Source organism: Rousettus aegyptiacus, unplaced genomic scaffold, assembly GCF_014176215.1.
Source record: "Rousettus aegyptiacus isolate mRouAeg1 unplaced genomic scaffold, mRouAeg1.p scaffold_m13_p_10, whole genome shotgun sequence".
Lineage (NCBI taxonomy): Eukaryota > Metazoa > Chordata > Mammalia > Chiroptera > Pteropodidae > Rousettus > Rousettus aegyptiacus.
In genome coordinates, this window is record NW_023416285.1 from 36763677 (window position 1) to 36785542 (window position 21866).

General features: G+C 31.9%; 1 protein-coding gene and 1 pseudogene across 3 annotated transcripts in view; one reads left to right on the plus strand and one right to left on the minus strand.

The window, feature by feature from the left end:
- The window catches only part of GRID2 (glutamate ionotropic receptor delta type subunit 2), a 1244053-nt gene that overhangs the window by 674805 nt on the left and 547382 nt on the right, over positions 1-21866 (minus strand). The gene's annotated exons all lie outside the window — the stretch shown is intronic.
- On the plus strand, positions 2427-2545 carry LOC118609215 (annotated as a pseudogene).

The window sequence follows — 21866 nt, forward strand, 5'->3', positions numbered from 1 at the left end:
CTGCCATTTAATTAAAATTTTCTTTGGTATTAATAAATATAACTTTTAAACCCACATTTGATAGTTTAGTCTTTGACTATCCATGATCAACAAAATTATATAAAACTAAGTTCTTTACCATTTATTAGTTTTCTCCTTTTCGGTAATGAAAATCCATTTGCTACAATAGCATATGCATGAAAACTTTTTATAATCTTTAGATTAAATGGTGTTGCTAATTAATATATTTATGCAAACAGGAGTATTCCTTTGTATATTTCATAAAAAATTCAAGATTTCATTTTATGGTTAATAAAATAAGTCATCTGTTAGACTTGGAAAGAAAAAATGTCATGGGAACATTAGTGGAAATTAGCCATTTAGCCTGGGTAACCTCATACCATTACTTTTATAATGAAGACATGGTCACAATTATAATATGACATTGCACCCAAATATCACCTTAAGAAAATTTTCACTTTTCATGCAAATTTTGTATGGAATTGGAATTTGTCCTTCCTTCATCTCAGCATCTTTATAGCACTGCTCTCCTACACTTTACTAGAATTTTAGCTTTCCCTTGATATTATATCATTGTGACAGACACAAGATAGGGAACCAAAAATAACAAGAAAGGCAGGAATTTAATCAAACAAAAATGATCTGGGCAATCTTAACTTACTTTCTTTTTGGCCAGTGGTGAAATTAGATTTCGATTAGTCAATTTTGGTTGTCCATTGTTAAGACCTGACAAATTGTACTATTTTATATTCATGATTGTCTCCAAGCTTTATAAATTGCTCTTAAAATGGAATTGATCCGTTGATGGGTAAACCATGGCTAACTTTTCATTAGTGAAAACTAGTGATGGATAGATAACGATTCAAAATAAATAACAACTCCACTTTAATCCAGTGTCAACATTTTCTCTCACAAAATTCAAAGCCAAATGAGCTGACTTTTACTAACTTCATTTTTCTTTCTATTTCTATGCAAGATAAAGAAATAATGAGCAATAATATTGTTACAGTGAAAACTAAAGGCAAACCTGGAATAAAGTATCATAGAGATAATTGGCCAGTTAACTAATTAGTCCCTGCATAACATTGCAGCATAGGCACTATACTACAGAAAGTATCAGAGAATATCAAATGCTATTTATTTTGAAGTCCCCTAGCATTGTGCTAAAATAATTTCCCTAAGATAACATCTTCTTCATGTAGGCTTGGAAAATTCCTTTCATACTAAATGTGCCATAGAGGAACATGAGACTTTAGATGAAAAAGGCTGTTTTAATTGTTGATCTTGAAATATTCTAATTCAGACCCTGGTTAAGAATGTATATTTTGTGGGAGCTTTTCACGGCTTCACACAGTAAACTAAAGCCACAGGAAGAACTGAGTTGAAATAAAAAAAAAGAAAACTTCTTGGTGAAAGGATGGTTTTTGTTTTTCTAACGACTGATATTTAGATTTTCTGTTTTCCAGTTATTTTTATTAAAAACAAAAAGAAAAGGAAAGGCTTAATACTCATTACTTTCATTTTTTTATTAACCAAGAAAACAGAAGTGTCTAAAGATGACATTTAGTTCGCTGCTTATTAACAAAAGAAAATAAACATATTATGAGAAAAAAAAGCATGTATATAAAAGAGATTGTAACATTTTCTATTATTTTATATTAAAAGCAGTATAATCATTGAAATCTTTAGTTAAGCTAATATAGTGAATGATTATGTTTTAAATTTATTTTCCCTTTCAAGTAATGAATGAATTTTAGTCCTTAAGTGAAGAACAGAGGGTAGAAAAAAATGTTTGCATTTGATCAATACTCTTTTTTATAAGACTTTTTCTTGAATATAGCAGCACAAAAAGCTAATTTTTCATGTTCCAAAGAACTGCATATGTAAATATAGGGTAGCTTAAAAGTAAGGGATCTACTTATTTTTTAAAAAGCCACATTCTCAATATATACATTAAATTGATTATTTAAAACCAAAACTGCATTTACTTTTTCTATAGAAAAATTAATTTAACATAGTTAAAAATTTTTAAGAGTAAATTATTAAGTAATTTATGTCATAACATTTATATTCTTGGTGTGTCCAAATATCTTCAAATAGCCCCATGTTATGCACAATATTATATTTGAAAAGTAGTAGCAATTTTAAAAAGATATGAGATATTTAAGAGAATTAAAGATTCTTTATGAAATTGCCAAATTTAATAATTTCTAATTTTCAGTCTTTATCCATTAGGTATTTCTAGGCAGATCTTCAACATATTTTCATCTTTTCTCTACAACCACATCATACAGAAACAGCATTGCAGAAAAGGGGATTTTATTTTTAAAGGCAATTGAAGTCACTCATGAATGTTAACCTTTAAAGAAACATTAAATTTCAAATCTAATAATGTGATTATTTATGTTGTTTTAAAAATAAATGTAGTCTATGGCAATGGCACCCTGAACAAGCCCAATCACGCTTGATCTAGGAAACTAAGCAGGGTCTTGCCTGGTTAGTACTTGGATGGGAGGCCACCTAGGAAGACCAGGTGCTGTAGGCATACAAAATAAAAAATAAGAGATTGTAAGCTGACAAAGTCCTTGCAAACTGTGAGTCAGCCAAGGGTTGCCTCACTTAAAATAAATAAATAAATAAAATTAAATAAATAAAATAGATAGATAGATAAGCTAGCTATGACTACAGTAGCTTAATTTTAATACTACAGTTAACTTGGCATCTAATTTAGTTAGCTTTTGTCTTCATTTTTCCTTTTCCTCACTGCAACCCAGTTTCTTTCTAGAATCTTCTGCTAATTTCTGTCTTCTGTTTGGATTCCAGCTCCTCCCAATTTTTCACTTGCTCCTGTCTTTATGGTTCAGTTGTTTTTTCCATTTCTCTTTCTTCAGACATTTGTACATCCCAGAATATTCAAAGATGCTGAACCAGCCTCCCACCTCTAACTGCACAAATTGGCGGTTAAACAGAGGGGGGGAGCACTGGGGTGGGTAAGTAAAGTACATAGATTTTAGAGTTTAACTGTAAAAGTTTAAGTTCTGGCACTGCCTCTGTAGAAACGCCTTTATATGTCACTATCTTATTAACAGTAGCTACCTCAAAAAGGCTGTTATAAGAACTGCATGACTTCATTCACATAAAGCACTTACAATAGTGCACAGTGCATTGTAAGAACTCAGGAAGTGTTATGATCCATGTTACCACATCATTGGGTTAACAGGGGTCATGGTATTTCTTAATTTCCATCCTGTTTTAGGAGGAGACTAGGCATCTCCCTATTGCCAAAGACACTTTTTAACCTCAAATTTTAATATATAAATTTTTCCTTTTTTCTTTCATATCAGTTTTCTTTCCAGCATTTCCATTCTCTGAACATTCTCCCATCCTCAAGTCTCACTCATCTTCCAAATGTACAGAATAGTAAAAATGTTGCATGCACATATGTGTGTACACGCACACAGGCATGGTATGCACGTACTCACAGAATACTCACAGAAATTCCACAGAAAAAATTTCTTAACTCTTCAGATGCCACTCAATCTGCCTCCTCTTTAACATAAAAACTTCTGTCTATATATGCTATTTCTATGTGCTTACTTTCTTTTGCAATCTGCCATTAACCAAGTCCATTATTTTGAAAATGTCATTTTTTGTGATCTTATGTCCTCTAATAAGACACTTTTATCTAATAGCTCTCCACATTTCAGTATTCTTCTTCTATTGAATTCAGCAAGCCTATGCATGTCCAAAACCTTGAATTTGCTATTCTCTTATAACCATGTAGTGTAGTTGAAGGAACTTGAGCTTAGGAGCTAAAGAGAACTGTGCATTCACTTAGTTTTAATGATGGGTTCTTTACTGCATGATGAGATTCCTAATATCTAACTGATGCTTTGCTGTGAAGATTAAATAACATCATATAAATCCTCGGGGAAGATTCTTGTTCATAATTTCCACTGAAAAAGCACTTCTGTTGTGTTGGGTCCTTTTCTAACCAATTAACTCCTATAAAACCATTTGAAGTTCATTACTATCCTATGAAATTGGTTTCTGTTTCAATTTCTAAATAAATGTAAAAAAAATTATCATAAAAAGGGTTAAATAACCAAATCTTAGCTACTGGTAAGATCAAGATTTGTGTCCACACAGTCTTGCTCTGATATCTGTCCACTTAATACCTATGCTCTTTTGTCTAGCTTTTCTGTTGTTTTACCTTCTAAAACATTACTTTCTCAAGATTGTCTACCCCATTCCTTTTTTTTCCTCCCTCTGGATCTACTTAGTCTACCTCAGAGATTCATCTTTGGTCTACTACCAGCAGTCATAATCTTTTAATGGTTTCAGATACCCTTAAAAATCTGGAGCAAAACCTGAAAATCCTCTTTTAGGAATAAGGCAGATAAGTGTCTATAAGCATGGCTTCACCTATGTCTTCAGGAGTTTAATTTACCTCATGAGGTCTATGAGGGCCTGCATTGTCTCGATGTAATAATTACTCATACGATGGCTTCAATTTACCATGCTGGTTCTTTGAGGTCTAGTTCCTACTCCACTTAACTATTTTCTTTCTCCTTCCAGTAACTTTGTATTATTTGTGTTATTTGTATTATTATTTGAACATTTCCTACTGTTTAGAATGCCCATTTAAATCTGGCATGTAGAAAAGCCATATCTTCATATGTCTTTCAATTGATACATAAGCAGAATTATTTTCTTTCTTTCTACGAAGTGCCCAAACACTTTACATATGCATATTTTTATTATGGTATATATATTGTTTTATAATTATTTATCTTGGATTTAGTCTTCACCATGGAATGTGATCTTCTGGAGAGCTGAATCAATATTTGTCAATATTTTATCATCTCTTGTCTTTCCCTTCCATTCCTTCTCCATAGTCCCACCATCATATACTTTATAAAGTGCTGGCTCATAATTATCCCTTAGATAATGTTTATATATGATTACAAAGTATTTACCTCTCACTTTTGAATACTGAAATCAGATGAATTAAATAATTTATGATTAAGAATAATTAAGAAGTAGTCAAAGTAGCTAGTATCTTTTTTGCGCCAATACAGATTTAATAAGTAGAACATGTAGCATATCCTACCTGTTAGGCAGTCATAAAGTTTGAATTTGTAGTAATAATAAAGAGACTATATACATATATACTAAAAAACATTGAAAGCAAGCAGAAAGTCTTTAATATGTGATACACAGATATTATAATATATATACACATATATCTCCACATGGTGAGTCAAAACCCTCATATTTTTTATCACCCTTGATAAAAATATCAAATATGTGCAACATATGGATTATGTATGCTGACTTATTTTAAATCTTTTAATTCACTGAGAAGTTCAGTGAGTAGACTATTAACTAAATATGTAGACATCTTGTGTTTACATAGTACTAGCGTATGGTGTCAACAAACAAAGTTATCCATAATAAATACAAATTTTTAAAAAATCTCAACAAATAAAGGAAGGCTACAAAACTTTTTTCATGATCACCCACACTATCTCAAGACCATCCGCCTATATATTTGACTCCTTTTCATTATGCCACTTCCTCTACCTTTGTGAAAAACCATCTGATCTCAGACCAGGTTAAAAGAAAAACAAATGTTATTTTCTAATCACTACAACCTTTCTTTGAGAAGGTCAAGGTGATTTACAAATGTTTCTGTCATATAAATAGTAATCCTTATATCAATCCTTCCAGGTAAGCAATTATGTATGAAATTTTCCATTTGAATTGCAGCAAAGCTGTCAGAATGTTAAAGGAGCTTCTTTCACTTCTAACTTCTATCTAATTATTCCAATCTTTTGCTCACTGATAATGAGACATATACATTTTTGTTATATATAAATATATGAAATCACATATGCCAAATACTTATGTATAGTCTGGCTTAAGTATAAACTTTCCCCTATCTTCACAGTAAGTTTTTATATCTTCACAATAAAAATAATTTTTAGTAAGCAAATCAATGAATCCAGATATATCAAGGCAGCTTTCATGCTATTTTTATGTACTAGCATAACTAGTATTTTTAGATATTTCAAAAACATAGGATTTTTATCGCTATAGTATTTTTGTTTTCATCATAAGTATCCTTTTCTTGAAAGACTCCAGTTATCTTGGCTTACTAGTTAACTTGATACTGAGACAATTACAAATTCAAGCTCTGGAGTACACAAATCATAGATCACAATATGGCAATAAGCTACCAAATGTATAGTGGACCTCAACCAAGTTGTCCTAGGCTTAAATAGACATATCATATTTTTTAGATATTTTCATTCTCTGTACTACTTTTGTGTGGATAATCAAAATATAAACAAAGAGATATCTTAGGCATATAACATGGGGATGATGTTAGGCAATATCATATGTAAATATATAGTTTTGACTAAAAACATATTTATGCCTCTGGATTGAAGGAGAGTCAAAGGAAGAGAAGACAAAGAAAAAGTCAAAAGTAAGTGGTGTTCCAATTTGTTTACTTCATCTAAAAAGGAATGAAAAAATGGAATTAAGAGTGATGATAAAAGCTGGTCTAGAGAACTATTACTCCTGATCTCTTCTTATCTCAAGCACACTTACATGTGCCACTATTTTTTTTTTTCAGAAAAATAATTCAATATGACAAAATTTCAGAGTTAATGAAATTTCCAGGTAACTATTTTAACGCCAATCATGACATCTATAGCTTCTATCTCATTTAGGGATGGGGTAAAGGGAACCTACTTTGGTGTATAGAAAGTATTAATCTATACAATAAAAGTGGAGTTAGGAGATATGACTTAGAAACCAAATTGACAAAACCAGCAGGTGAGAATTCTAATGCCTCTCTTTCTGTTGGATAACAATACGTGTTCAGTTACAGAAGTACCATACAATTAATTTCAGAAAAAAGAAAAAGGAAAAAAAAAATGTCAACCAGCTTCCAGTCCCAAAGCTCCTTTTTTTCTTTTGCTCATTTTTTTGTTCATTTGGAACATAATACAACCTTATGTGCCCTTTAAGACACTTGAGAAAAATAGTCAAGTATATTGAAAAAGTATGTTATAAAACAGTGAAACTTTAAGTGCTAAAAACCCCACAAAAATAGCATGTATATGTATGTGCACATGTGTATATCTGCATACACATACACACATATATCCCTTTCGAAGAAAAATTTCTTGTCAAGATTCATATAAATATTCAGTGGATAAACATTCTGTGTGTAAAAATGGTAGAATGAAACTGGATCATATATTCATCTATTATACAATCCTTAATAGCTAATGACATAAATTTGAAATAACTAAAAACAGTGTAAATTACTGTCAAACAAACAAAGTGAATAATGCTCTACCACAAGTATCAAAAGTGGCAATGAATGTCTTGGCTTTCTGTTTATCCATTATCCCCTCTCCCACAAAATAATGTGGACAGGTTAGTTGACAGGATCTTGATAATTCTTACTAATATCTTCTAAACTAGAGGGAAGTAGTTCAGAAGAATTAACAAGGAATTCCAGCAAAACTAAAGGTAAAATCCTCTTAGCAAAGGTGGAGAACGTTGTATTTATCCAGGGCATTATGTGGAATTAGGAGAATGACTGCAAAGGCTTTGAGCATCCCACCAGAAGAATAAATTCTAATACAAAACAATTAACAGCATTTCTCAGAAGAGAAAGCAGAGTACACATCTTTCAAAAACTTCTGTGAACAGAAACACACAAACCAAGCTCTCTGACTCTAGATGGTAAGGAGAAAAGAATGAAATGAGATACTGTGAGAAAGGGGATCAAATGGAATTCACTTATTTATGTTAGAAAAAATAGAACAACTAATTCAAGTTACTGATTTCTACCTAACAAAAATAAAATAAAATAAAATAAAATAAAATAAAATAAAATAAAATAAAATAAAATAAAACCAGCAAGAGGACTATATAAACACATATTACAGACCGTAACATAAACTTTTATCCAGGAAGAGAGTCCTTTGGTTCTCTTCAGTTTTAGCAGTGCGTGTTAATTACAAGAGGAATGACTGTGTCCTCTTTACTGTTAAGCATCTTTCTATCCTCTTACCAAACCCTAATTATTTTTTCTTCACCGAGCAGCCCTTTGTCTCTAGCTTAGGCTAGGAGTGGTAATATTCCACTGAAACGTCACGCTGCTCACCATTTATATATACATCGTTTTCTCCTGAAGTAGGAAAGTTAGACGGTCGCTGAGTTCATTGAATAGATTCCTCAGTTAACTCACATCTGGTCAGGTATTCTTTTATTAATCCATTGCTAATTCTACTAGATGTAGTAGTAGAAATACAAAAAAAAAAAATCTCTGTTTTTATGCCATAAAATCACAGAAGTATTTGATTAAGGAAATGGGATTATCTGATTTGACTTAGTGATATTTTCTAAACAACTTAACCTTAAAAAACAGGCAGGCCATTTCTCCATGGACCTGATATTTTTGTGAAGACAGCATATGGTGATCTGGAGGACAAGAGACAAGCTATTAACAAAGGCCCATGAACCACGTTACAAAATATTTTTGAAATGAAAATTAATCAGTAGTGTTTTCTGAGAGCTCTTTCATAGCTGAATGCAGCTGGATGAGATTCATTTGCAAGGGGAAATTTTGTTTATATTGCTTTGATTCATTAAGCAAAAATATTGAAAACAGCTAGCTATATCCAGTGCAAAAGAACACAAAAGCAGAAATTGCTATACAATATGTTTTAAAATGCATTAGAAATAGATGATCTACATAAAATATCACTACCACTGCTGCCATGATCACCAGCACCAGAACACACAAACAGTAAGAACCAAAACCAAAACCAAAAACAAAACATACACATACAATCTGCAAGAGCAATTTCAAAAATTATGTTCATTTTCCGAAAAAGGTAAGAAAGTAAGAAAGTGAGAAAGAAGAAAGAGAAATAAAAAGAAGAAAAAAAAAAAGAAGAAAGAAAAAGGAAGGAAGGAAGGAAGGAAGGAAAGAACAAAAGAGAAAGAAAGAAAATAGGTTTATTTCAAACAGAATAGGAAGGCTACTACTTCATTTGCAAAGATATATTTATATATCTGTACATTTTAATCAATAAATAGCATATTTGTAAATACTAGAATTTCTTACTCAGAATTTCAATGGATTTCTGAATTCACAATACAATTTTCATTATTTTTATAGGAACTCCTTCGTAGAATACAGACATCTTTTTCTTTTCTTTCTTTTGTGTGTGTATGTGTGTGTGTGTGTGTGCGCGCGCGCGCGTGCACGCGCAAACAGCTTTATTGTACCGATTTGGTCCACAGTATGGGAGAGGGCTCCATGGTGATTAGAAGTCTGCCTAGTGGTTGCATGGAGAGGGTCAGGCACAAGGCCAACACAAGAGGGTACAGAAGGGCCCCTCAAAGGCCTCCAGGCTCCAAAGGCTCCTAGTCACACTTGAAGGTGAGCCTTTTGGTGAGATACTTATCCAGCCCAACCTGGAGTTTGGCCAGTCTGTGGAGATTAGTCAGGTGGTCACTCATCTTCTTAATGAGTTTCACCTCCTCATCTAAGAAGTAGCTCTACTAGAAGTCACAGAGATGGGGGTCTGTGTGGGCAGCAACCAGGACATGTAGGTCCTAAAGGGACTGGTTCTCCATGACTATGGTGATTTCCATGGCATCCTGAGTTTTACCCCAATCAGATCCAGGAACCAATGAGGGCACTGCAACTCATTTTTTCAGATATTAGCTATGCTAGACATCTTGAATGTATGCATGTCATCTTTCCTGGGAAACTCTGAGCTCTGTGAGAGAAAGTGTTAAGATCGTGTGAAGTTCTTCATTCTTTATTATTATTTTTTTAATTTAGGATACTGCTTACTCTTTAAATGATATTCTTGGATTCCCATGTATTATGAATGTGAAAATTAATGACATCTTTTTCATTTAGTCTCTTCTCGTTCCTCCATTTGATTTATATTGTACACTTCCTACCTTAGAGGAATATTTATATATTATTCTACCCTCTTTTCACACTTTTTAGTCTTAGGTATATAATTACATATATTCACTGTTAACTATTAATCCTTTCGTCAAAGTTTACCTAATAGCCACTAAGTGCATTCTCTAATGAGTATAATATTCTGTGGGTTCTTTCAATTTTAAAACTATATTTTATAACCCTGACACCTGAACATAGTCCTTCATTGTGTTTTTTTTTTTTTAAAGTGTTTCACTGTTGTTTTGTTTTGAATATTGATGTGGAGAAACTTGCTAACAACATGATTCTCTTTCCTTTGTAAGTACTTTGATCTTTTTGACTAAAAAAGCCCAGAGTACTTTTCAAAAATATCCATAAAAGCTAAAAGTTTTTCTGGGGTATGATAGAGTTAAAGAAATGTGCCCTACAATATGTAATTGAAGATCTTTATTTCTGAAAAATTTTCTTGAGCTACGGCCTTAATAATTTTTTTCTGTTTTGCTGTTGTAGAGTTCTTCAGAAAACCAGTTTTAAGAATTATGTATCTTCTTGGATAACTATATCTATCATTTTTTCTCTGCATTATTTTTGCTCTTTTTATTTATTTGTTTTCTTTTTTGGCTCTTTCAGTTCTCCCCACACATGCTCTTCATCAATACCACATAAAAAATATCCATGAAAATCTACGCTTCCTTAGGTACCTTTCAGTTTAGCCTTTATTACTGTGAAGTTTTTCTTTTCTTTTTCTTCTAATTCTTACCTATTCAACTCTGATTTCACATCGGTCAATGTTTTGTCCATTTTTATTTTTGAGTTTCACTGATTCAAAAAATATATATTTTTTAGATCTGCATGTGGTTTATAAAAAGATATTTAATTAAGGCATTTGTTTAGGGATGTTTTAACTCGGCGTTTTTTCTTAGTTGTGTGTATATGTGAGGATGGTAGGAGAATTTTCATTAGTTAAATATTTCATATTGAATGTCTGTTTTCTTTTTATGGTAGGTTTCTGTGAGTATTGTCCATGATTTTTTCATTTTGAAATATCATTTTGTTTTTGTTTTTCCTAAACAAGCAAGAGCTGGTGGGAGACCAAAGAGAATTTTCATGGCTTTATACTTTTTTTTTTTTTTTTTTGGATGAACATTGTCTCAATTGTTAAAGTGGAAAAAAAAAAAGAAACAACACTTTAATCGAAGGTATCTTTTCCTTAATGCAATAGGGTTTTCTGATATAGTAATTCTCTTTTGTTTCTATTGGGTCTTTCACCTTTTTCTGTTAACCACAGAGTAGTTGTATAAATGTACCCATACCCTCTGTTTAACTTTGTGGTATTTACCTCCAAAAACCATACAGATTGTAAGCAGCATAACTATTCCAAGGACTATTCCATACCCTTTTAATTTGCCCATTCTTTCTCGGAAATAGTACCTTCCCAAGACTTACATTTGGTCTCAAATAAATTCAAGCACCTTCCCTTCTAGTCACCTTTTCCTAGCACTGTTCTCAGCATTCCCTTAGACTTGTTCTCAGCAACATGGGGGAAATCTCTGTGGGGTGATTTTATCTGTTGTCAGTTATCTCTAGTCTTCCACTTTCCTTGTGTTTCACGGTGTTTGCTTCTGTAATTTAGTGTGAATTCTAGAGCCAGCTCTTTTGTTTTAGGTGTTTATATTCTTGCGCTAGGGTATATTTTAAGTTTGTGGTATTTACCAAGTACTATTATTCTATAGATTTGTGTGTGTGTGTGTGTGTGTGTGTGTGGGTAGTTATGCTGCTTACAATCTGTATGGTTTTTGGAGGTAAATACCACAAAGTTAAACAGAGGGTATGGGTACACTTATACAACTAGATTAGTATTGTCACTGATGGGAAAATGAGGTAGGCTTCTATTGATTGATTCTATTTTCAAATGAAACTGAAGAAACTATAGTAGCCTTCTCAGTGCTGTTAATCTAATTGAGATCTGTGATCACATGCTTAAAGAAAAAAAAAAGACTTTTGTTTAATTTGTGAAAGAATACAGATGCTTTTTATAATAAAGGTTCATAATTCTTTATGGGCAATACCTGGAATGTGATATGTCTAAATATTCTGAATATCTGGGTTTTTAGAAAGGCAATGTTGCACATATACAACATTTACATAATGCCAGAAGAGTCTGCTGCAGTACCCCAAAATCAAGCTTATTCACATTTCTGTAGCAAAGATATCAATAGCCACAAATAAGTGTGATGAAAGTCATAAAAACAAAAAAATGGCCCTACACCATTCTGGTTTGGTTTTGATTCTAAATGAGTTAAGAATTATCTTTTAGCTTACAGAACTTTTTCAGAATTCACAACTGAAATAAAGACCTGTGGATGTTTAGTGTGGTATTTCCTTGGTCCTCTAGTTGCTGATGTTAACTGAGGTTCCAAGTACAGCCTGTGATTAAGTAAAGTTATTGAAATATCATATACTAAATTACCTTCTTGGAGATTACTGATATGTATTTGTAGAAGTACTGTAAGACACAGCTATTCACTCTTAAACATTTTTTCAAATTTGTTCCATTCCCCGCCCCCCCCCCCGCCCCGCAACCCTGCACCACTGTTAACAAATCCAGACTAATTTTCCCATACATCAAGATTGAAGAGAATGGGGGAGATTGTTCAAAATAGATAGGAGATATTAGGAAAGGAAGTGGTGTCAGAAATGTATGTACGTTATTCTCAGATAAAATGCTCCCAGTAATTGTATAGCTACACCCTAGAAAATTACATTTAATCACGCTTTGTATATTTCTTAATTTAAATAGAAGTAGGCAAAAAAAGAGATACAAATCAGTAGGAACATTTGCATTAGACTATTAGCAGGTATATAATACTATACAATATTAAAGAAATCTAAAGTCTCAAATGACTACAGCTCTCTGGATAAATGACTGGAAATAGCAATGAATCATTTAAGCAATTCACAGGCTTTACTCATAAAAGATTGGCCTTGTAAACTTTGTACTTCAGTTAAGCATAAAAATAATGAATAATAACATAAGATAAATTATACTAATGACCAGTGATTTGTACCTTTTTGATAGACTAGATATCCCTTCCTCCAACCCAGTTCTCCAAGAAATCTATGTCCTAAACTCTAAAACCAGTGAATGTTATCTTAAGAGGAAAAAAAAAAGGATTTTGCAACTGTGATCAAATTAAGCTGTTTAGATAGATTTCCCTAAATGATCTCCATCTGTTTAACTGGATATTCTCGCTTTTGACCAAACTTACTCTTTGCAGATGGGAAAAATTATTTTTTGATTTCTAGAAATTTATGACCCCAAAAAGGGTTAGCTGTATAAATACCTAGTGTCAAGAATAGTTAAAACAAACAGGGGAATCATGTCTGAAATGAAATCATCAGCTCCATCAACTATGTAAATATCAGTTTTTAGGAACTACTGTACATAAAGTCTTTGTCTCTGAATATGTAAGCAACAAAATAAGTTTTATTATATTATAATGGAACACCATGGTTAAGCTTAATTTGATCAGCTGGAATAAAAATAAAATCTTTTTACTTTTTTGATATGCTAAAATAATTCTCAGATTGTTCAATGATAAGATTACTTTCTTGAATTAGATATTATTTGTTACATATATTGGAGAAAATTATTATAAAACTATTATAATTCCATTGGCGGCAAGGTTAAAGAAAACAGTTCCTTTTCCATACCATGTTTTAAAAATTGCTAACACCATAGAAAAAATAATTTGGCAGTACTAAATATATCAATAGTTAAGTTTTTCATCTTGTTCTAGAGATTTTACCTCCTAGAGTCAGTTTTACAGAATTATTTACATACTGGCACAAAAACATGTATGCAAAGGCTTTTATTTGAGTATTATTTGAATAATGAAAAAATTTAGGAATGTTTTATAAATAATTACCCTAGTGTCCACCATTTATATTCAGATGATCTATCAGATGAAGATATGGACTTGGGAGATAGACATAAGTTTAAAGAGAGTTCTACCATTCACTGGCCATGTAAATTTAGAAAAGTTGCATAACCTCTTTAAATTTTAGTTTTCTTGCCAATGATTTGAAATTAGTAATACTTCATAGATTGTTGAGTAAATTTACTCACCAAGCACACGGCTGAACATGGTAAATTCTCAAAGAGTTCTCATTCCTTGAGTTTATGACTTTCATGCATTTGGAGACTTGATGTCTAATACCAATACTGTAAATACTAACTAAATGCTTTACAGTTTTCGGAGTACAAATTAAATACAGGAAAAATTTAATGCTGTTTTTATGGAATTTTAACAACTAACGTATTCGCTATTATGCAAAGGCATTTAATATCCTATTCAGTTTTATAAATGTTAAGTTCTAGCAAATATACAATTTTGATTCCTATATGATAATTCATTTACATATGAATCCAATCTAAATTTCTTTAGCTCTATTGCACCTTTTGGTTCCCCTTCACTTGCTCATATCATAGGCTTTTACCATCAAGCATTAATGAGATAGGAGAACGTGTGTTGAAATGAGGCCTACTGTGGCTTTATTTTATAAAAGAAAAAGGGCAATTAATACACTTGTATGTTTACTCATAAAATTTTTATTTTTTAATATAACATTTGTGTGGGCCTCTTATTCTCATAATGAGTCAATTTTAATCTGGAATTAAATGCGTATGCTGAATATAAAGGGGATAAGTTGTAATTGTTATGTGATATCAAACACATACTTGCTAGCATAACACTACTAAACCAAAGTAAATATGCTTTTATCTGTGCTAAGTGTTTAATTACTAGCAAAACCATTTTAGTCTTGCATTTTCAAACTTAATCGAATATTTATTTGATGAAAATAAAAAGCTAGTTGGTATATCTATTACCTAATAAAAGGATATAAAAAATATATAGGAAAATCGCTATTAAATCTAAACGTTAATTCTTATCTACAATATAGTTAAAAGTTTATTCTTATGTGCCAGAGAACTATTAACTAGAGAACATTTTAATAATTTATTTTTTTGAAGTTACTACGCTACTTTGAGCCAAATGATGATACCTGTATTTGATCAAATCAGAGTTAATTAGACTATATATATCCTTTTATTAAGCTAGACTCCTGTCTCTTGAGAAATCAAAATTCTATCAGAATCCTTATCCTACAGCTCAACTCATCATACTAAATAATTCTCAGCCAAATTTTAAACTTATTTTAAAAATCTCATATTAGATTTTTATATCGAAGTATAATTGATATACAGTATCACATTCCTTTCAGATGAAAACACTGTGACTCAACATTTATATACATTGAAATATAGTCACCACTATAAAACTAGTACCATCTGTCACCTTATAAAATTAGTACCATCTGTCTCCTTATAAAGTTAGCACAATATTATTGACTCCATTCTCATGTATATTACATCCCCATGATTTAATATAAAATTGGAAGTTTGTGTTTCTTAATACATTTCAACTATCCCCCTCACCTGATACCTCTCCTCTCTGATAACCATCAATCTGTTCTTTATATCTATCTATGAGTGTGAGTTTTGTTTTGTTTTTGGATTACACAGATAAGTGAAATCATGTGGTATATGTCTTTCTTTGACTTATTTTACTTAGCATATATACCCTCAAGGTCCAATCATGTTCTCACAAATGGCAAGATTTTATTCATTTTTAGGCTGAGTAGTATTCCACAGTGTGTGTGTGTGTGTGTGTGTGTGTGTGTGTGTGTGTGTGTGTGTGTATATATCTCTCACATCTTTATCCATTCATGTGTCAGTGACACTAGTTTGTTTCCGTATTTTAGCTATAGTTAATAATGCTGCTATAAATGTAGAAGTGCTTCTTTATATATTTTCAAATTTGTATTTTTGTTTTCTTAGAATACATAGTAGTGAAATTGTCGGATGATATGATAGCTATAGTTCTAATTTTTTGAGAAACTCTATATTGCTTTCCACAGGAGCTGGAATTTACATTCCCACCAACAGCGTATGAGGGTTCCCTTTTCCCCACGTCTTGTCAATGCTTGTTATTTCTTGTCAGTTTGATAATAGTTACAATGGATGTAAGGTGATATCCCATTGTGCATTTGATTTATATTCCCTATTAGGGATGTTGAGAATCTTTTCATGTGTTTGTTGACCATCCGTATGTCGTCATTGAAAACATGTCTATTCAGAACCCATGCCCCCTTTTTAATTAGGTTACTTTTTGTTTTTGTTATTGAGAGTGATATGAGTTCTCTATATATTTTGAATATTAACCCTTTATCAGATATATTTTTTGAACATATCTTCTCTCATTCAGTGGGTTCCTTTTTTATTTTTTTATTTTTGGATGATGGTTTCCTTCTCTGTGCAGAAGTATTTTAGTTTGATGTTTGATGTAATCTCATTTGTTAATTTTTGTTTTGTTTCCCTCATTTTTAGAGACAGTTCACAAAGACATCATTAGGACTGATCTCAAGGAGTTTATCACCTCTATTTTTCTCTAGGAGTTTTATGGTTTCAGGTTTTACATTCAGGTCTTTAATTCATTTTGACTTAATTATTATATATGGTATAAGATAGTGGTCCACTTTCAGTTTTTTTGAAAGTAGCTGTCCAGTTTTTCCAATACCATTTATTGAAGAGAATATCCCTTCCCCATTGCATATTCTTACCTCCTTTATTATAACTTAATTGGTCATGTATGCATGTTTATTTATGGTCACTCTATTCTGGTCCATTGATCTATGTGTCTGTTTTTGTGCCAAAAGCATACTGTTATGATTACTCTATCTTTGTAGTATACTTTGAAATTAGGGAGTTTGCTAACTCTGGCTGTGTTCTTCTTTCTCAAATTGTTTGGCTATTTGGGATCATTTGTAGTTCAATATAAATTTTAGAATTATTTGCCCTAGTTCTGTGAAAATACCATTGGAATTTTGTAGACTGCTTTATGTAGAATGATTTTTTAACAATATTAATTATTCCAATACATGAACACAGAATATTTCCATTTATTTGTCTTTTTTCTGATATCAGAGTTTTTAAAGAGTTTTTATATGAAGATAGATTCAAGACCTTTACTAATAGAGCCTCAGGTCACAAAGGAAACAAGTTATTATTCCCATTTTTATATCATTTCCTGAAGAAGTTCTAAATCTAAATAGAGTTATTAACTCCGCTCACTTTGAAAAAAATTTCTAACACAGCTGCCCATTAAGTATCTCAACCAAATGGAAATCCATTTTTAGAGCCCTCATAAGATAGTTTTTTGGTACTAACAAGAGTCCCATAAGATTGTTACATTTAACTAAGATTCTCATACCACAATGTAAGCATACTTCAGATAATCTATACCTGGGAAATATTGTTGAACAATAAACTATAGAATAACTATTTCTGATGAATAAATTTTGTGTCTATCTGAAAAAAAGAAATTCCTGCCATATTTGAAATATACTTCCAATGGAAATACAAATTGTTAATATATTTTTGGAGAGCAACTTGGCAGCATGTGTCAGACACCTAACAAATTTATACTCTTCATCTCAGCAATTCCGTTATCATATGACAATATGTTGAAGAAATTATCATAAACATCAAAAAGAGTCATAATCAGAGATGTTCACACCAGTGTTGTCTACGATAATAAAACTGGGAAAGGATTCCAAAGTCTAATCAAAAGCAATGGAGTTATAAACTTATTTTACATTCATTCCATGGAAGTTTCTTGTTATAAAAGGAGTAATATGCAAAATAATTAATAAAGATAAAATTCTATACATTACACAATTAAAATAACATACATTTTTATTGCACAGAAACACGCATAAGCATTATGCTTGCAAATTTTGAGAAGAGCTATATTAAAAATAAAACAGTCGTTTTTCTTTTTTTTTCCTTTTTATATATTAAAAATTTATATAATGACCTTGCACTTCCTATGGGATAAAAATACATTTAAGAAACACCTGAATTTTGAGCAAGAATTGAAACACTACTAACATAATGACCAGTCAAGTTTCTTGTCACAAAGACATTTTAAAATGAGGGCCTCAAGCTTTATTATATTTTTCTATAAATCATTATTGATTTCTATAAGAGTGTGTGAGTTTAAAAAGTAAATTCTGGGGAAGTTTTAAATCTTGGCACTGCTCTACAATAAAATGATTATAATTAAAACTTACATATATTTCAGCTATTTTTTAAAAATACATATGGTAATGAATGTGTTAATTAGATGAGAGAGTCCTTTCGCAATGTATACATATATCAAATCACCATGATATACACTTTAACTATCTTACAATTGTGTTTGTCAATTATACTTCAATGAAGCTGAAATTAAAACAAGAAATCATCTTATATATTGACTCTAATCAATTTTAAATACTGTATGCATTTCTGACAATTCAATAAAAACTTATGGACCCACTTTTCAGGAAAAAAAATGTAATATGTGTATGTATACACACACACATATATAATTCTGTAAATAATTTTAGTTTTTTGAATAATAATACCGAAAATATTTTCTAGAAATATGCCCAAACCATTAATTCTCACTTCTGAATATGCCATCCCACATATTTAATACTATAAAACACTGCAGTTAACTGTAACTACATACGTTTGGAAATGTGACATTCCTAATGTTAGGATCCTCTGGTCTCAATGGTCTCAATTAAATTTCAAAGCAACTTACGCTTTTATCTGAATAGCAAGAAAAATACAGAAATAACATGTTCAGCTTTTTTACTTCACTATGATATAGAGAATATAACTTTTCCCTTATAATGGATGAGAACAGTTCAAAATGCAATTAAGCAATACTGTGGGCCAATGAGAGAAAATCAAGGCATGATTGTTATGAAAATTAATACTTTGAATACAACATACAGGAACTTTTAAATTCAATTATTGCCCAATTCCATTCATTTCAATGGGACTGTAGTATTAGAATAGAGCATTACCGGCCAAGCCAGAGAATCTACCTAACTACAGTTAGCCTAAATTGGCCTAATTATTTAAACTCAAGGGAAACTAAAATCATAGCTGCTAGTAGCCTCTAAGAAAGATTTGATGATGATGGTTTGATGACGAGTTTTTCCTGGAGTTCATAATATGTGAACAATAAATTCTATTATTTAATATTTTTTCTTTTTTCCTTTGAGCCATTGTGAGTTAAATTTCCTGATATTTTTCAACAGAAAGGATCTTAACTGCTGTGCTAATATTAAAAAAAAAAAAAAAAACAGTAAGTGACAGGGCTGATATTTCAATGCACGTCTCCCAGGTTCTAGAGCCCGTAAGATTATTTCAAATCTATAATTTTTTTTTTTAGAAAAAGAAACCAATATCCAGAGTGATAAAATGATGTTCTCAGTGTTTCCCCAAACCGTCAGGACTTCACGCCTGTGAGACCAGACCACTGACTTCACTGCTGACAATAAGCCACAATCCATATCCTCTCCAACTTTCCTCAGCTACCTAAGCTTAAAACCGTGTCACATATAACATCTTCCATAAAGCTGTCTCTTCCCATTAGTATCAGGATAAAATACTATGTGGCTCCTTGCTTTTTACGAGTCAACAATCTATAAATGTAAAGATTTCTACATTAGGATCCTGATCTCACCAGGAAGCCCCCCTCTTCCAACTACAAGTTATTTTCTGTAACAGGGTTACTTTGACTTAGGGAGTCTCAGGATTAGGACTCAGATCTTTGAGCCCTTGTATTTTACTAATTTATCTATACCAAAATTGTGGCTCACACATTATGAGGAGGTCTCAATTACTCTCATATGGGAGATAATGCTTCCTAACACATTAGCTCTTTCACTGCTTTGCTACATAATGATTTTGTTGTGATACTGTTAAGCCTAAGTGTTGTCACACGAGTCCTAATGTGGAATATAGTACATCCCAATATTAATAGGTATAGCACCTAAATGAATCTAGAAATATTATTTCAACAAGATATTGAACACAATGAGGCTATTTTATAATTACTGACAGTAGCAAATAGCTAAGGTATGATGGATAAGAATCTTTCAAAGCTTTTCGATTTTTAGTAGCATAGCTCTATTTTAAATAGCCACCTCTGTTATCCTTTGGAGAGGGTAACCTGTTCAATGACTGTCCATCTGATAAAAATGTGAGAGACAAGGTCAGAAAGGGTCAACTGGAGAAGGAGAATGCATTTTCTGCCAGGCTGACACAGCGATGAATTTAGACTTTCATATTCACTACAAGACATTAGACCCACTCTGACAGGTGCACAGAAGTGGTAATGACCTCTTGGAAGTACATTATAATTTCAGGCCTTGAAAATATCTCAGAGAAAGGTAATTTACTAGATGGAATCAGAGTGATTTAAAAGAATTTGAGACTTCCTGACTCCCAGCTTCTCATTCCCCATGTCTAACTTGTGGGATGAGGAGCTTTATCTCATTAATCTCTGATGATTTAAGAGAATATATTGTGTAGTGCAAATGTACACTGCGATATAAGGTTAACGTGTTTCCCCAGGTGTCAAACCTAGACTCGAATTTGAGCTGCATGGTCTTCTGTGGTACTATGATACATTACATAACATAAAATAAATAACTGAATATGTCTTTTATAGCAAAAATTGAAGTAAGATTAAATTTCTTAATGACATAGTCATACATTACCACTTTTTTTTTAACATAATAATTGTTCCATTAGAAAAGCCAATGGCAGCTGTCATTACCTATAATAGTGATGATCGGTGGACCATCATGACTTCTAAAACCAAAGAATCTAAAAGACAAGAGAAATGCCAGAACGATTCTTTAACCCAGATATTTTTTGCATATTGTACCACTATGCACAGAAGTCAAAAAGAGAGGGAAAGTGTTAGAACTGTTCATTACGCCAAGATATTTTTGGATATTGTAGCATATGGCAAAATAATTCCAGATGATATAAAGTGATATCAACATAAAGGTCAAATATTCAGAAAATCAAGAAATTTAATAGATTAAACTTTTAATAGTATTATATTGGTATATGTTTTGCAATTATAAAACTTGCTTATATAAGACCCTACTTTATTACTTCACTTCTGTTAAAATAACTTCTCTAACTTTTTAAGATAAATTAAAATTTTATTTCACTTTTTCTTGGAAGTTAACTCTTCTCATAATGATGTGGTGGTCTGAGTTTCGAAAAAAAGAAAAAATAAAAATGCTCTTACATACGTAAAATATCTAGCACAATGCTTGTCAATGGTCAATGTTTAGTAAAGATTGATTTTCTCCCTCTTTACTCCACCTTCCAACAACTCAACTCAAACACACAAACATATTTTGTATGCACACACTTGAAGGGGAGACATATGTACACATATAAAAGGAAGAAAGTTAGGGAAAAAGAGAGATTTCTCTTCCTGTGAGGAAACATCAGTTAATTATCTCATCTCTATTGATAAACATAGAATTTGTTTACATGGGATAAATATAAGTTCTCTGTCTGTAGAGGAGGTGCCCAGACCTGAGTGCCCCAATGCTATGCTTGGCTGCAATTCCCATGGGGAACCTATGGGAAAGGTAAAAGGACCATTTCTCTAGGCCCTTTCATTCCTCCAGGGCCAGTTGTGAGTTTGGATAATGTTTAAAGACTGAATTTCTGGAAGAAGAAAAATTATTTGCAGCATTCATGGATTTTTGCGGTATAAATACTCCCACCATAGCTGGTTATCTATGTGAAGTCACCCAATGAGGAGCTGAGAAAAATGAACTCCCGAGCCTACATGAGCCACCAACTCCAGTACACACTGTGCCAGGGCCCATTTAGCGAATTCTCACCATAAAACTTGGCTGCCTTCAAGGGATATAC